Source organism: Sciurus vulgaris (genome assembly GCF_902686455.1).
Source record: "Sciurus vulgaris genome assembly, chromosome: 4".
Lineage (NCBI taxonomy): Eukaryota > Metazoa > Chordata > Mammalia > Rodentia > Sciuridae > Sciurus > Sciurus vulgaris.
The window spans coordinates 123478783-123496346 of record NC_136464.1 but is presented as its reverse complement, the minus strand read 5'-3'; positions in this window follow the sequence as shown (position 1 = coordinate 123496346).

Below are 17564 nucleotides of genomic sequence, written 5' to 3'. Positions count from 1 at the left end.
GGCCATTTCAGGTTATTTTATGAAAGTGCATCAAAATTATGAAACTTTTGTTATGTCTCAATTACAAAAAGTTTTCTTGACACATATTCGTTACTTATTCTGTTTCCTTGTGTGAGTTTAATCCTTTTGAATACTGTTTCTTCCCATACTTTGGATCTTGTTTTATTATGTTATATTACATTTTTGCTAAAAATATTTTAAATTCTTTTTTATCTCACTTTGATTTTCAAATTTTCTTTTTTTCTTCTGTTCCTTTAATATATATTTATGTTATTTATTCACCCATTTATTCTCTCATGATTTGTCTTCTCAAATAGATTTTTATTTATTCCTAATTACCTCTGCTGTAATTACCTTTACTTTCAATTTTTTTTCCTCAAATAATCTCATTCCATAGATATTTTGACTCATTTTGTAGGTTGTTTTCACATTATTGAAATATTGTTTACAAAGCTTTTGAAGTAAATTCAGGCTTCATATTATTGTGGGTATCTTTTCCTTTTCCTTTTTCTTTTTTCTTTTTTTCCCTTGGGGGTATGGGGGTGTACCTTGGATTGAACTCAGGGGCAATCAACCACTAAGCCCTTTTCTTATTTTATTTAGAGACAGGGTCTCACTGAGTTACTTAGTGCCGCACCTTTACTGAGGCTAGCTTTGAATTCCCGATCCTCCTGCCTCAGCCTCCCAAAAGCTGCAGGAATTATTGGCATGCACCACCATGCCCAGGGTGGGTGTATTTTTCTAACCATCTTCTATGGTCTCCCAAAATATTAGCTATTTTTGTTCTATTTTTTATATAAAATGACCTTCTTTATCCCTTCTGACTAACTTTGGCTTGAAGTCCACATTATCGGAAATGAGGATGGATACTCCAGCTTTTTTGCTGAGTCCATGTGCATGGTATGTTTTTCCCCATCCTTTCACCTTTAGTCTATGGGTATCTTTTTCTATGAGGTGAGTCTCTTGCAGGCAATATATTGTTGGATCTTTCTTTTTAATCCAATCTGCCAGTCTATGTCTTTTGATTGATGAATTCAGGCCATTAACATTCAGGGTTATTATCGAGATATGATTTGGTTTCCCGGTCATTTGGTTCATTTTTTAAATTTTATTTATTTTTGTTTGACACAACTTGTTTCCTCCTTTATTTGACAATTCCTTTAGGATAATTCCTCCCTTTGCTGATTTGCTTCTTTGTTTTTCATCTCTTCCTCATGGAATATTTTTTATATAATACATTTAGGTATAATCTATTTTAACTGTTTTTCTGTGTTTAATTAGTATTAGTTATAATTTTATTTTATATATGTGTATATATGTATTTACATATGCTTTTGTGTATATGAATATACAGACATATATTCAATGAATGATGTTTTAGTCAGCTTTTTTTTCTCCTGAAACCAAAGGACCTGACAAGAACAATTTTAGAGGTAGACAAGTTTATTTGGGGGGGTCACAGTTTCAGAGTTCTCAGTCCACAATCAACTCCATTGCTCAGTCAGAGATAAGACCTCATGGCAGGAGTACATAGCACAGGAAAGCAGCTGGTACATGGCATCAGGAAGCAGAGAGGTGGGGGGGTTTAGAGAGAAAGAGATAGAGACAGAGAAAGAGAAAGAGCACTTCACTCTCCAGTGACAAAAAACGTACCCCAAAGGCATAGGACCAATGACCCACCTCCTCCAGTCACACCCTACTTGCCCACAGTCACCTCCCAATTAATCACTACCAGGGAATTAATTCACTATTAGTGTTAAATCTCTCATAACCTAATCATTTCACCTCCAAACCTTCTTGTACTGGCTCACACATGAGCTTTGGGGGGTACCACATATCTAAACCACAACAGATAGTTAGGCATAAATGCTTAATTTGTTTTTGCACATGTTTAATTATGTTAAGTATCAGATGTGTACTTAGGATCACATGTTTCTTAAATTACAAAATAAACACATATAGACCCATAAACATAAACATGCTTACAATTTATATTTTTCTAATCCATAAGATTTTATTTGTTAGTTTTATCTAAAAATTTTTTGAAGAAGCTCAAAACATTCCTCCTATTAGTCACTTATTCACATAATTTCTGCATCTCTAGACCTATAGCAATTAATGAAGTGATGATTATTACATTCTTTTCTTTTCCCAGTATTTTCTGTTGAATTTGAAATAAGCTCATAAATCTCATCAAGGCTTATAGCATCTATATAGGAATTTGAGGACACAACAGTTTAGGATACATACCTGGCTTCTAACTACACTAATTTCTTATTTCTAGTTAATCTATCATTTTTATTTATTTTATTTGAGTCTTTGTGTTAGTATGAATAAGAAAGTAGTATGTCTATTTTACATAAGTCTGATCAGATGAACATTAATCTATGCTTATCAACTATGGCAAAATCACTTTTCGTCAGAAACAAATTTCTTAAAGTTGTCTCACATTACTCTAGGCTTCTTAAAACAGTCTTATGTTCTACTATGAAATGCTATTACAAGGGTTCTTATAGGTATTTTTGGGCTTTAAATGTTTCCACACTTCAGTTTCATTGTGTCAATAGTAAACATTTGTACAATTTCATTGGTATATTTCCTATTTTCATCTTTCAAATATATTGGTTCATAAAAAAGCAATGTGAGAAAATGTTTTCTTAAATAAAAAGAATGATATATTTCTATAATATATGCATATTGGTTCAGTAACTTTCTATTTTATCTCTATCAATAAACATGAAAAAACAAATACCCTAGCTGGGCATGAGAGCACACGCCTATAACCCAGCAATTTGGGAGTGTGAGAAAGGAGCATTCTAAGTTCAAGGTCAGCCTCAGCAACTTAACAAAGCCTTCAGGATTTAGTGAGAATTCATCTAAAAATAAAGGGTTCTGAGGATGTGACTCAGTGATAAAGAACTGCAGGGTTCAGTCCCCATTACAAAAAAAAAAAAAAAATTGCTGCATAAAGAGAGTAAAATTATGAATCATGTAAGATATTTCCATAAAATAAATTATCAAATTGAGTCTGGTGAAATTTTTGGATAATAACTTAAATATTTATATAGATAATACAATAATATAGGTAGGTAGATTAGATTAAGATATACTTGCACCCATATACATTACAGGTAAGTCATGTAGGGAGTGTATCCAGAGAGAAAATGCACGAATGTAACAAAGCATTCCACGTATAGGGAAGGCAAGCATTTCTGTTCCTCTAGTTCTCTTCTTAATTTGGATTAAGAATAAAAAGGAAGGAGCAATAGTGAAGACTGGTTACCATTAGCATGCAATTAAGACAGAGAAAATCCTGTCTTGAAGAATGTCTTTAAATTGGTGGTTTGGGTAAGCATCAGAATGACTGAATCATCACCCACACACTTACCCATTTGAAAATACACAGTCATCCTTACTCTTGTATGCTAGAAGAGAAATTTGACACTTACTACAGAACATCTAACAGGAATACTATGTGAGTTGATGTAAAATAACTCCAGAGAGGACCCTGGAAATTATTAGAAATAATTTCAAGAGGTGCAAATGCAAGCAAAGCTTCTAGAGGTGAATATAAGTAAATGCTATTTGATGTCATTTTTACATAAAGATGAGTATAAGAGTTAGGGAAATGATGCAACATAATATAAGCTAATGGATTTTTTTTAAAATAATAGCTAATCCAGACTAATAGCTGGATAATAATGTGATCTCAAGTTATGTTGCCAATGATTGAGCTAATTTCACTAGTAGATTATGGTGATTTGTAAATATTTGTATTTTCATAAGTATTAATTATGAGTAATAGACGTAGGTGGCAGAAACAGATTTTATTTTACAGCAGCTGCTCAGAGCACCAAGGGAAGAGCACTATGGGAACAAATCAGATTTCCCAAAAGTATGCAAATAATGAATCTTTTTGTTAAGGATGTCAAGTTTAATTTAACATTGCTGTGGCAGTGTAGTACTCTTCAACATGTATTTATTTAGGGCTTTGTGCCAGCTACCTGGATGAATTCCAATTCCTACTGAGTTAAAATCTGGCTTGCCTAAGGAATGGTTCCAATGTATTCAAAATTGAAACACAACATAAACATCCATCTAAATAGAGTTAAACTGTTAAGAGCTATTTGAATGATGAACTTTGGTTCATTTTCTAAGAAGTAATCATGTGCTTTATTTGGTGCTTATTATACCATTTTAAGTTGCTTCTTCCTTTTCACTGAACATCCTTCCTCTTCTTTGAATATCATCTTTATTCACTCTATAGAACTGACAAACAATGCTTGAAGAAACATCTGGAGCTATACTACCTGATAAAGTACCTAACATCACGAGTTGATTTATTTCTTCCACGTATATTTGACACAGCTTTATTTTCATACAATTAAAGGGAAAAATGTTTTCTTCATTGCATACAAGTAAATATCACAAATTTAAGGTGATTAATGAACTGAAGCAATTTTTAGAGAAGCTGGAAGAAAGTATAAATTTTTCATGCTATCATAATGTAAATAGAAATAAATAAGAGATCAATTATCGAAAGTCATTGACATAAATTTTCTTTTAATATTAAAGTATTCATTATATTCATTCCATATCTAAAAACCTTTTTATCCTGAAATTTCTGGCAGCCATTTTGGAAAAAGAAAATTAAACTGGACATTGCAGGAGATAAAATTTCTAATTATTCATCTATATATGGTATGAAAATACCTGTTACAAAGCTAGCTTCAAAACTTGAAATTAGATCTCATTTTGTTCTAGTTAGGGTAGAAAATTATTGATCAGAAGAAACATTTGACATTCAGGAAAATATTTTCCTCTCTATTTGACTGAGTCTCATTGTTTGAAAGATTTTCAACTTTGACCCAGTGAAAGGCTAGTGATAGAGTTTTTTCCTGGCGCTTCACAGACAAGATAAACTCAAGGTTATTTCAAAGCTTTCCCACAATACGAAAATACCAGCGCACTATTTCTGGGGAACACAGTGAAATCCAGTCTAATATTTATGCATAAAGATGTTATTCACTCTGCTTCTTTTCAGAATGTCAAAGAAGCAGATATTTAAAGAGCTGGTTCTTAGGCTTTAAATACATGCCATAACACATATCTACCATTCTGAGAATGTTAGTATTCTCAGATTTTAACAATTATATCCTGAGTTTTACAAATTAGGACATGCAGTACAAGTAATGACCTTCATTGTGTGATATTATAGATAATGGGAAACAACTCAGTGCCAAACACCTTCTTCATTTTATTGAAATTGTACCAAAAGCAAGTTCACATTATTAAAAATTCATAATTCATACAAGTAATTCTTTTAGTCCAGATATAATAAATGCAAGATAGGGTAGAAACTATGATAGCACTCAATCCTGAGCAACAGAAAAAAATGTGAATCAAAATAGAACAAAAAAACAGAACCATTAAAGGTAAACTATTGAAAACACATTTTTACTTCTTTCACAATTTGCACTAGACTGACCTGTATTCAAATGATAGATATTGTCAAAAACTATTTATATAAAAAGGGTATATTCATTCTGACTTATTCTTTTCATCATATTCTTATAGAAATGTTGATTCAACCATTTTATACCATAGTATTATGAGAAAATAATAGTTCAATATTTTGCCTGGCAAAATTATGTTACGATAAACACTTGTGCATTTGATGCCCTGGATTTTGAAATAACTTTATTTCCTGCTGTGAAAAATGAGAAAATGTGGTTGATGATATCAGATTTCAGGCTCACATTTTATATTGATTTGTCAGAATGAGAAGCAGTAACTACAGGCCTTGGAGACCCTGCTGCTCTGCCCTTCTGGCTTCAAATAAGCCCCAAGATGAGGAGTAAATAGTAATGTGAAGAAAGCAAAAGACTTAGGTATTATTATATGGAACATTTACTAGATGTTCTCTAGACTAAAATACATGACTGTCTGAAATATTGAAGAATAAATAAAGATCACATAAATGAATTTGAATTTATTAATACATTTTTCAATATTAGATATTCTGAAACTAGTAATGAAAGTCTATATCAAACAAAACCTTTCTCCCTTCTATTCCTCATTTTAGGAATGTAATTTCCTGAACAACTAATCTTAATCCAACGAAGATTTAATTTGGTCTTTTTACTTTATAAATGTAATTCACCTGCTCAGTAAAATGTTGCTGAGTTTAAATAGCAAGGGTTATATCAAAGATATATTAAAATTTCTTAAATAACTGTTTTCTTGCTGCCATATTATGAAATATTTTTGAATCATAAAGCTTATTTATGGAGTCCCACATCTGCATAAAACATACAGATAATGAAATCTTCAGGGGTTATTTTATTGTCCTAATGACCTCAATAAATCAATAACATGCCTCCAATATATTTTACCCCAAGAATGATTACAATATACATTGTGAAATTTATTCTCTCAATTTGTATAAAATTATCTTTTCACATATTTTTATAAGTATGGTTTATCTGCAAGGTCAATCACTGATTATCATGGAGGATTTTAAAATATCAGCTACAAAACCAAACTATGGATGCAAAAGAATAAATAAAATTTATTCTTAATAAATAAAATAAACTCTACAATGGTGTTTGGTGTGATTCATTTGTGCTTCCTAGTCAATTATCCCTGATCTTTAGTGAAAGAGAAGGAAAGAGAATCAAAGTGGAAATTTCATAATTCACTACACATTGGCAGAATGATCTGCTAAGATATAACGGGGCCAAGTAGAACCATTGCAACTGGGACATCTTTACAGTGAGGCATGTACAGAGGTTAGGAGAAAATCGTAGCTTTGCTGAATATTTTGTAATAAGAGATATATCCTTAGGCTCTTGTAAATGAACAATGCAGAGGGTGTTGTAAATTGTCAGCCCCGTACAGTGTCTTTCTATAGAAATGATTAATAAGACCTTTCATGGGAGCTTCTGGTGATTTTTTTGACTTTATAAAACAAAACAGTGCTAATTAATTTTATCTGATATACAAGGAAATAAAACTGCTAATCTTTAAGACCCACTAAAGAATATATGCCATAAACACAAAAATCAATGTAATTAACCGAACTTGCTCTTAAATAGACTTAGAGCCATAAATTACTGTAAGTTCTCCTTTAAACCAGCAAGATGCTTGAACACCTGCTTTAACTCAGTTCTATTTCAAGATGTTAAGTACAGCTGCTGGGGGTGGGGGAGCATTGGTGCCCTAGCAGAAAAAACAAAATGAAAGAAATAAACAAACAACCTTCTCCTTGATGATGGAGTTTTGTTTTTGTTTTTGTTTTTGTTTTTTTGCAAGGGGAGTTTGATTTGTTTTGTTTTGTTCCAGAAAATGGAACAAAAAATCTAAGTGAAATCTCCACACTAATGTTAATGGCATAAATTGTTCTCATTTTGAATCAAAGTTCGGAGCATTAGTCCCAATTTCTGCTTCTTTCACTCATGCAGGCCAAATCCCATTTTAAAATTTTGATGCTGCTTCCTCAAAAAGTCTAGATTAATCATAATCACTCAGCCAGTATGTTAACGTCTGCCTGTATGAGGTGAGATGCAAAATATGGTCATTTTTGTGTACTTGGAGCTATTTTACATTAAAAGTTTTCTGAAGGCATATAAGAAAATCAACTGCAGCAAGACTATAATAGCAACACAAATTCTTCTCTTAATAAGTTCTAAAGGAATCTTAATGGAGAAAATGATTCTAATTCTTGAAATAAGATCTCAATACATGTTTTCTATAATTTTAAATAGAAAAAAAATATACTCTCTATAGATTCCATCTGTGCTAAATTCTGAAAATCCATTTCAATTCCAATAAATTTTCAATTTTTATTTTGCTGATTATGTTTACATAGAGAAGAAAAATGCTGCAACAAAGATTTTTATGAAGAAAATCTAATAGAATGTCCTACATCAAATAGCAAGACATTATAAAATTATACAAGGCATTATTGACTTTTTAATAGGCAAATAGACACAAAATGGAATGGTTCAAAAATTACCCAATACATATGTAGAAAAACAAATAAATAGTCATTGCAGACCTGTGATGAAAATGATTGCCTTTAAAGTGGCAAACTTTTTATAAATAGGGGAGTAGTGTTGGATTTTTGCTTCATATTGTACACAAAATACCAAATTACATATGGATTTATTATTTCAAAATACATGACATTATTAACTGTTTACTAGAAGGCACAGGGGAACACATTTACCAACTAATGGTGGAAATAATTTCTAAATCAATTAACACAATACTCAGTCCAAAGGGAAATATGTTAAGTACCAGTATAAAAAAATTTTTTGTTCACAAATATCAAGGTTTAATTCATTATTAAGTTCTCCAACTTGAAAAAGGTATTTTCCAAATATGTAATCAACAGAAAGATAGCATCCAGAACAGATACTTTTTAATTAAAAATTAAAATAATAAAAATAGTAAGAAAATAGCCCAGCACAGTGGTGTATGCCTGTAATCCCAGCGGTTTGGGAGGCTGAGGCAGGAGAATGGTGAATTCCAAGCCAGCTTCAGCAACTTAGAAAGGCACTAAGCAACTCAGTGAGACCCTGCCTCTAAATAAAATATAAAAAGACAAAAAAGGATTGGGGATGTGGCTCAGAAGTTAAGTGCCCCTGATTTCAATCCCTGATACCAAAAAAAAAAAAAAAAAAAAAAAATTGGTGATATATATACTTCAGAGACTGACAAAAATAAAATATTTGTAAGTAACTAGTTTACTCTTGAAACTGTAGCAGTTACAAGATTTATATATTAATATGTTCACAAATCTTTATAATCTCTTTAAAAGTGTTGTCAGTATGGAGTAAAATTGAAGAAGCAGATATAACATAGGTGAAAGTTCATACAAGGATCAGAGAATATTAACAAGATATTAAGGCTGATTATCAGTGGAAAGAACAACTAACAATGGAAATAAGTTAGAGTCAAGAAAAACTAAATAATTTGTATCTATTAAATCCATAAATAAAAATAAAATTTTAGAAAGCTTTTAAAGGTAATATTCACAAGTTACAAAGAATTTTTGAAAAATAAAAACATTAGCTCAAGTGAAAACCTCAATAGAAAATTTGGAAAATAAAATTAAACATATTTTCCAGAAAGTGACCAAAGAAGTGAGTAGAGAGAAAACTTAGATTAATCTGATAGTAAGAGAATGAAATAAACAAAAAAGTAATCAAGTAGATAATTAAGTAACATTTAAGCACAATATGGAAAATATTTTCCAGATTAGTAGTTGTCCATCACTAAGTCATAATAAAAATGTTTTAAAATATGTTTGCAATTAGGCACAACATTGGGCATCAGAATACTGAAACAAAAAGTTAGATTTTTTGAGCTGGTCTATAAAAAATCATAACAAATGTTTTCTTAAAATTAATAAATCAGAATATCATCAGTCCTTTTTAACCAGGACTGTGGGAACTATGTATGATCCTTGTACCATTGGGATACTCTACACAAAATTCTGAAGAAAAACTTTTCTTACATACAGTTTTGTACTATCTTACTATCAATTCATTGTGAGAGCAAAATAAATGCATTTTTCACATATCAAAAACCCCAAAATGTATTGTATCTCCTTTGCCTACCAGAAAATGCATTTTAACAAAATGAAGGACATGTCATTCATGGACACTATGTTTTTCATGTACTGATTGATGTTAGTTGACGCTAGATAATTAACTGTCTGATACACCACTATTTGATAAACTTAATATATTCTTTCCTAGAAGTTGCTTGAAATACATGTCTTCTCTACCATTAGAGAATAATTGCCTTCATGATGTTTCAGGAGGTGTTTGGTATAATTTTATAATATTCATGCATTCATTAATCTTTTTTATTTTATAAACATTCATTTTTAGGGACTTCTTGGTGCTATATGTAGGAAGTTGTATGCATAAATATATGAGTCTTCATAGTTCAAACATTTACCAATAAGGTAGAAGGTATGACTTCCCTTTTTTCTATTTTTAATGATCTCTCATAAAGGAGAAAACATAATTGTTTAAATAAATGGAACAATATACCTTATATTTTGATTATTCAATGAATGGCATTCTTGAGATAAAAACAGACAAGTGTGATTACTTCTGTATTAATAGTTAAGGGTTTTCATTTTTGTTTTGTTTCACACTGTGCTTCTGACACTGTTTTTGTTGTTGAGATTTAATGTCAATATATGTAGAAAACGTACTGGGTAAAGAGGAGTGAAACTTGTCAGCACGTAATAACTAAGATGGCAGAATAGAAGGATGCGAATAGCAGACCAAGAGAGATCTTCAGCTGTATGATACCCAAGCTGTAAATACTGACTTGGATGTGATCCCTGAATGCTGTGAAGAATATTCACCATAAATCAGTTTGTGTTCCCTATAAATGAGTCCTAGTATAGTTGTGGCTCTGTCCACAAAAGACATGCTACACACGTTTCCCTACTGCTCTCTACTTAAATTAAAATATGATAACACGTTACATAGATATTTGCATTAAAAACGGGATGGTGGTTTACTCTGAATAAGACAAAATGTTAAGTATTCAGGATCATTATGTGGATTCAAAACCCAGTTGTGTCACTTACTGATCTATTGATCAAGTTATTTAAACTCCATGTGCCACAGTTCCTCACTATGTGAAGGTGACAGGAACAGTTAAATATGGAAATGTGTAGATCAGTTTAGTACAATGTTTGACATGTAACAAATATTAAAAATTGATATATATGCACCATATTTATGTAAAGTACCATAGAATAGAAAGCATACATTATAAAATTATTTAGATTAGAATGTATATGTAGAATGATGTACATTAAATTTTCTTATGTCATATTGTGCACTTCTGTTCTATTCATGAACATTTTAAAATGTGAAGCCTTTTTATTGAGGTTATAAAAGAACAATATTAGGTTTAAGCAAAGAGTATTCCAAAGCTTTTCTGGCAACATGTTTAAGACTTCCTTTTATAGGTAAAATTGTATGGACAACCAATTATTTTACAAATTTCCAAGTAGTAAATGTAGTTTTAAGACAGGAAAATTCTTTCTTGACTCTGAAATGTTGCCAGAAATAACTGTGCAAATACTAATGCAAATGGAGTTAGGTTCTTGAATAGATTGTGCTGCCAGAATACTGACTTACATGCAGACCTCCCTAATCAAACTTATTTCATCTTTAACCATAGTGGGGATTAGTACCTTGAGTTACCTTGATCTTCTTTCATGTCACTAAAAACTTTAAAAGATTTGTGGATAGAAATCGAGCCTTAATTAGAACTTAATTTCCATAATTATGCATAATTGCCTGTGTTTATTACTCCTACGATGAGGACACATATTTCTTTAGCTTTCAGGAAGTGTGTGTTACAGCATCACAAACAGCATTAGATAATATAATTGTATACACTTCACTGACTTTATTTGATTATACAAATAATCAAATAAAGAGAGAATCCTGTCTCTCTCTGATTATTATTCAAAGAGAGACAGGAAGAACTGACAGTATAATGACCTCTGACTCTGCTAAGTAACTTTAATAAAATCAAAGATACAATTTCAAAAACATCTGAAATGCATTCACAGAATGTTCAAATTAAATTAAAACCATATAAAATATATTGCCTATGTTTATTATTCTCAGTTCTAAAATTCTCAGTAATTCAAGTTTTCTAGGAATAAAAATATCAAGTAAAACTGAGTCATGTTTCTACTATGTCTAAAATTCTTTAGGATATTAATTTTCCTATTAAGTATCTGAAGCACAATCAAAAGGAATGATTAGTTTTGAAAGTGTTGACAATTTATTATGACAGTAATGTCTCATCATTGGCATACCAATTTAAAAGATCAATATGTGATTATATTCCTTTCCTCTGTTAATGCTAGGTCAGTCGTTCTTTTAATTAAGATTTCAGATCTTGTTATCAGAAGCTAGAGCTTATTAAATATCCTAGGACGCCTTAGGACCAGGCATAAATCTAAGAATTTTAGATAAGAATTTAAATGGAAGAATATGATGATAAAGAGTTCTTAAATGGGATCCATGGACAGGCCACTAAAAATTATTAAATTCTCAAATGAGCAAAGAAATCATCACTTGTCATTTTGGGCACCTCATCAAACGGTCAGTACCTTCCATCACAATTTTCAAAATAAATAGCATATCCAAATCTGAGTTATAATGTTCTGAAGTATCATTCCTTACAATCTTAAATGAATTTAGGAATAATTATTAAATATGAAATATGTAGTCAGTTTCTTTCTTCTGTTTAGTACAGAAGAGAAATTCTAGTTTTATACACAGGTTCTCTGCATAGTTCTCATATTAAATAAAGATATTCTTCAAGTAAATGCAATAGACATTGTTTCATTCATTGTTTCAATACAGTTTCTGAACTCATCTACTACATCAGTAGTTCTCAGTCCTGACCTTAATATCATTTTGAACAATACCAGTGCCATATCTTTTTTTTTTTCTTTTTAGAGTGTGATTTGATAATTCTGTTGTGGGAATTACATTTAGGACATTCTATTCACATGATTATTGTCATGAATTTTCCCAATAGACTTTGAGCTTATTATAAGTAGGGTCTCTTTTATTTATACAGATGGACATCAGAACACAGAGCAAATATATTGTTATAAGGAAACTTTTAAGTTCTTTAATGAAGTCTCTTGTTAAATAGCTTTGTGAAGAAAACAATAAACTTGTGGTGGTATTATGGTTTATATATGAAGTGTCCCCAAAAGTTCATGTGTGAGACAATGCAAGAAAGTTTAGAGGTGAAATGATTGAACTATGAGAGCCTTAGCCCAACTGGTGCATTAACCCCTGGATGGGGATTAACTTGTTGGTAACTATAGAAAGGTAGGGTATGGTTGGAATAGGCAGATCTTTGGGAACATGCCTTTAGAGTATACATTTTGTATCTGGCGAGTGGTCTCTCTCTCTTTTCTTCCTGGTGCCCTGTTCCTGGCTGCTTTCCTCTGCCATAATCTTCCACCATGATGTTCTGCTTCACCTGAGAAAAGACCTCTGAAGCTATGAGCCCCTAAATAAACTTTCTTCCTTCATATTGTTTTTGTCAGGTCTTTTGGTCACAGCACCCAAAGAGTGTCTAAAACAGGTGAGTTCCATGTTAGGAATCATAGTTGTTTTACTCTTACTTGTGAAAAACTGAAGATGCTGTCATTTTCACAAGAAACCTATAGATTATTTTAATATTATTTAAGAACATTACATATTACTTACCCCAATCACTCCTGAAATCTCAGAAAGTTCTTTAGTATCCTTTGAAATTAAAATATCAATAAAAGGTAGTATATGGTAAGAATAATAATAACTACCTTTTTTTTTTTTTTAAATTTAACTTTGGCCAAACTAAAAATTGGGCAACTTTTACTGAATAAGAATTAATGCATGAAGATATGTGCTTTTATTTTCCTAAACTTGCATACTGGTGACAGAATTAAAATTTAAATCAGGATCTTTTTTGAGCTCTTAACAGTACTAACAAATTTTCTCATGTACTTGTTGAGACAATTAAGGCCTTCTCCAATAAAGAATATAGATCAGCTCTCCTCTAAGACTCTGTGTATTGTTGCTTATTTGGAAAAATAGCTATAAGCATTTTTTTCCAGATAAACAAATTGTTTTGAATTATTTTTCCGTAATGCTTGCAAAAATAGTTGGATGTTTACAGCTGATGAAGAAGTCCTTTATGTCCCTTCAGCTGTACAAAACTTTTGAAAGTGGGCTTCTTTCTGAATCCAGGCCCTTGACCTCCCTTTTCTTAAAGAATTTATTTTAGAAAACATGTTTTTGTAAATTCCTTTTCTGGCCCTTTGAAATACAATTTGTTTAAAAAGTTTCTTGCCAGTTTATAGCCCAGAAATGCCTTTCTCAGGGACCACGAAGCCATCATTTGCAAATGTAATAATTCCTATCCTCCTATCCTTGAGGGTAGTGGAGCCAGTACTAGGGAATTAAGGCATGGAGCAGAAGCCTAACTTGGCAGATTCCTTCTTGCAACCTCTAAAATTGCCTTTACAATGAAGATATGAGAAAAAAATATATGAGAAATTAAAGATATTTTTGTATCTAGCATTCCAATAAAATTATACAAGTGTATCACAGTTTTGATTAACAAGAATATCTACTAAAATAATATAGTATATATAGTAATAGGATTTAAGAATTGTTTTGATCAATATTGTCTTGCACAAAATTCTTGTCTTTGTTTCATCCACACAGTAGCACCTGAAGTCTCCAGCTATTTCTTTAAACCTGTTAGAAATACTGAGTCCTTAGGCAGATCACCCCTTGAAGAGACTGCTCCCCCAAGTAGGAACAATTACTCCATGAAGGGAACTGAGACTACCCACCTAAGCATGAACGAATATCTCACAGTGAGAAATAGATTGCCCCTCAAATGATAAAACTTCTCTGGAGGCATTCTGTAGAACCAGACTTGAGATAATGATCTATCAGATCAGTTTGAACCAGACTGATTAATTATGCATGCCTCTTGCTCCCTGTCCCAGTGTTTCCTCTCTTTAAACATGAAGGTCATATCAGTAGCCCCAAGATAGAGCTGAGCATATTTGATTCTCCTGGTCTCCCTGATACAGCTATATTGAATAAATCTCTTTACTGCCTCTCACTATTGTATTTTTGTTTGATTTATTTGGGACAAGTAGCCAGACCTGGATTGTTAGAACTATCCAAATTTACACCCATCTCTGACCTAGGACTCCAATGGCTTGAACTTTGAGAATTTGGGGGAATTTTGCATTTATTAACTGGATGGAATCCAGGTCATTATTTCATTTTACCAAATGTGTGCAATTTTAAGACATAAAGATAAGGATTAAGTGCAAGGCAATACAGATTAGAACAATCAACTAAAGCCCACAGATTCCTCATTCAAATTTCTACTATTCCTCCATTAGAACTTGTTCACTAATAAATTTATGTTATAAATTTGCTATGTAAGGAATAGAGTTGTGCCCCTTTTCCACAATAGATTTTTCAAGTACATTATGTGTTCAAAAGGCCTATGAAAAAACAAAGTGATAGTTAATGATAATTACTTTCAACATGCTTGCATCACTGGCCTTTTATGAATTTTTGTGTACTTTGGTTAAAACTCATTTTAAATATAGGATTTCTTTTTTCACTTCATGTGACTGATATTTTTTAAAATAGTCTAGCTTCTGTTCAATCATTTCTCACAGTTTCCCCATGTGTGCATTATCAAACATCAGATAATTGATAGGAAAATAGCAGTTCCTTTCTAAATCCTTTCAGATTGCAGTATAGCATGGAAGAGAAAAAGCAAAGACTTCCCGCTGTGTTCTCAGTAAAGGTCTCTGTGTATCAGTAGTTCAGATTACTCCAGATCAGGTTGTGTGACCCTCCAAATAGCTTTACTTAAACGGATGTCTAGATATGAAGACATGTAGATAACTAGATGTAAAGCTTATTATCTTGATCCATTTTGTGCTGATGGAATACCTGAGAGTAGACAATTTACAAAAAACAGAGGTTAATTTCATAAAGTTCTGGAGACTGGGATGACCAAGTTTAATGGGCCTGAATCTGATGAGGGCCTTCATGGAGTCTCATCCCATAGCAAAAGTCAGAAAAAAAAAGAGAAAGTGCATGAAAGAGGAAATAGGGTCAAACTCAACCTTTTCATAAGAACCTCTTCTGGGGATAACCGGCCTACTGCCAATGTACTGGCATTAAGCCATTATTCTACATATGACCAATCAATAACACACAGATCAATGGATTAAAACCAAGAATGTATAAATAGATCAAACTGTAAATAGAGTTTTAGATTTGATGAAAATGACTTTTTAAATCTTTGGCAAAATGATAGATTATGAAAACAAATATTTTAAATGAACTGACAATGTATTAAATGTGTACATGACAATAGAGCTCTTCTTGATACTGTAAAAATAAAATCAATAAGCAAGATGCACAAAATAATGTTGCAAACTTATTGTTAGATCACTTATATGCAAGACACTCCTCAAAATTTCCTCTTATACATTGGCCAATTTATTCTTCAGAATAAAGAATGAACACATGAATTTGTTATTATTTTTATGGATAAGAAGTTTAATGTGGAGAAATTACCTTTATGGAATTAGTTGTAAATTGAAAAGTTAATCTAAATTATTCAAATTTTTAAAAATTACAAATTTATAGGCTAATATAAACATTATAAGGAGAATTTAAGAGGTAAGGCTAGGCTGGAAAAAAGTATCTGCAAGTAAAATAAGAGAAAATGGTTACTGCTCACCACAATTTTTTAAAAAAATATTTCACATAGAATAAAATGAATGATAAGTCGAAATATTCTTACAAAAAATTTTATACCTGAGCATTCATTAGGCTACTCATTCAGGAAATATCCGTGAGGGCCTGCTTGGAGCAAACAAAAATGGACAGTGTTGTACTTTACCAATAGGAGGATAATAGTCTATTGGATGGTTACAAAGAATCATAATAATTAACATATTTAGGTTAAATACAGATGGGTAATTCTTAAAGATTTTTTTTTACATTTTCTAAATGACTTTTAAAAAGTGGTTTATACAATAATGATATAACATATAGATTGCCTATTCTAAAGTATTATAATTTTTACCATTTAATTCATGCATTATTTATAATCAGATTCATTATATTAGTTTGTTTTATTAGAATCAAGAATAAATGCAGTATAGACAATGTAGTAAATTTTTTCTTCTACAAGACTTTTCTCTCATACTTCATGTTATTCTGTGTACAGGCGTTCTCCAAACTAAGAAGAATGAGAAAAATTTAAAAACAAAATCAAAACCTTTTGAAGAATATCTAATACACCCCCTACCATGCTAAAGAAATATCCAGTTATTTTTTAAATTTAATGGGGTGCTGAATTGTAGAGGAAAGAAAATGGATGTCAACGTTATTAGACATGCTTCAGAATGTTTGTCCTTGACATTATTACATAAAATAACAATGCAGAAATCTAAAGTACATTTATGATCAGCAAATAAAAATTGTTGCCAGAGATTGAAATGCCCTGAGGAGGACTATGTGACCTTCTCTTATAACTGAAGCATATCAGTAAGCAGCAATGATAAATTAAGATAAACAGTACTGAAAATGAAAGTAAAGTATGTGAATTTAAATGTACCTCTTTCCAATAGTCTGTGTAATCAAATATTAAGATGCATCTTAATACAATTAAATTGTATTTTTGGTGCTGAAATAAAAATTAACTATCGTTTTGCTGTATTTTCAAAGTTATATCGTCATTTATATCTTACTAGAATATTTTTAAAGCAGAATTTCTTGTATTTTGAATAGTATTTGTCAACATTTTCTATTAATTCAGCAAAAATACTATGATCATTATATCCACTGAAGAATATTATTTCCATATATTTGGGGGAATCAAGATTATATAACATTCTCAGTTATTAAAACTATATAAGCAATATAAAAAATGCTCCATAAAACTGAACC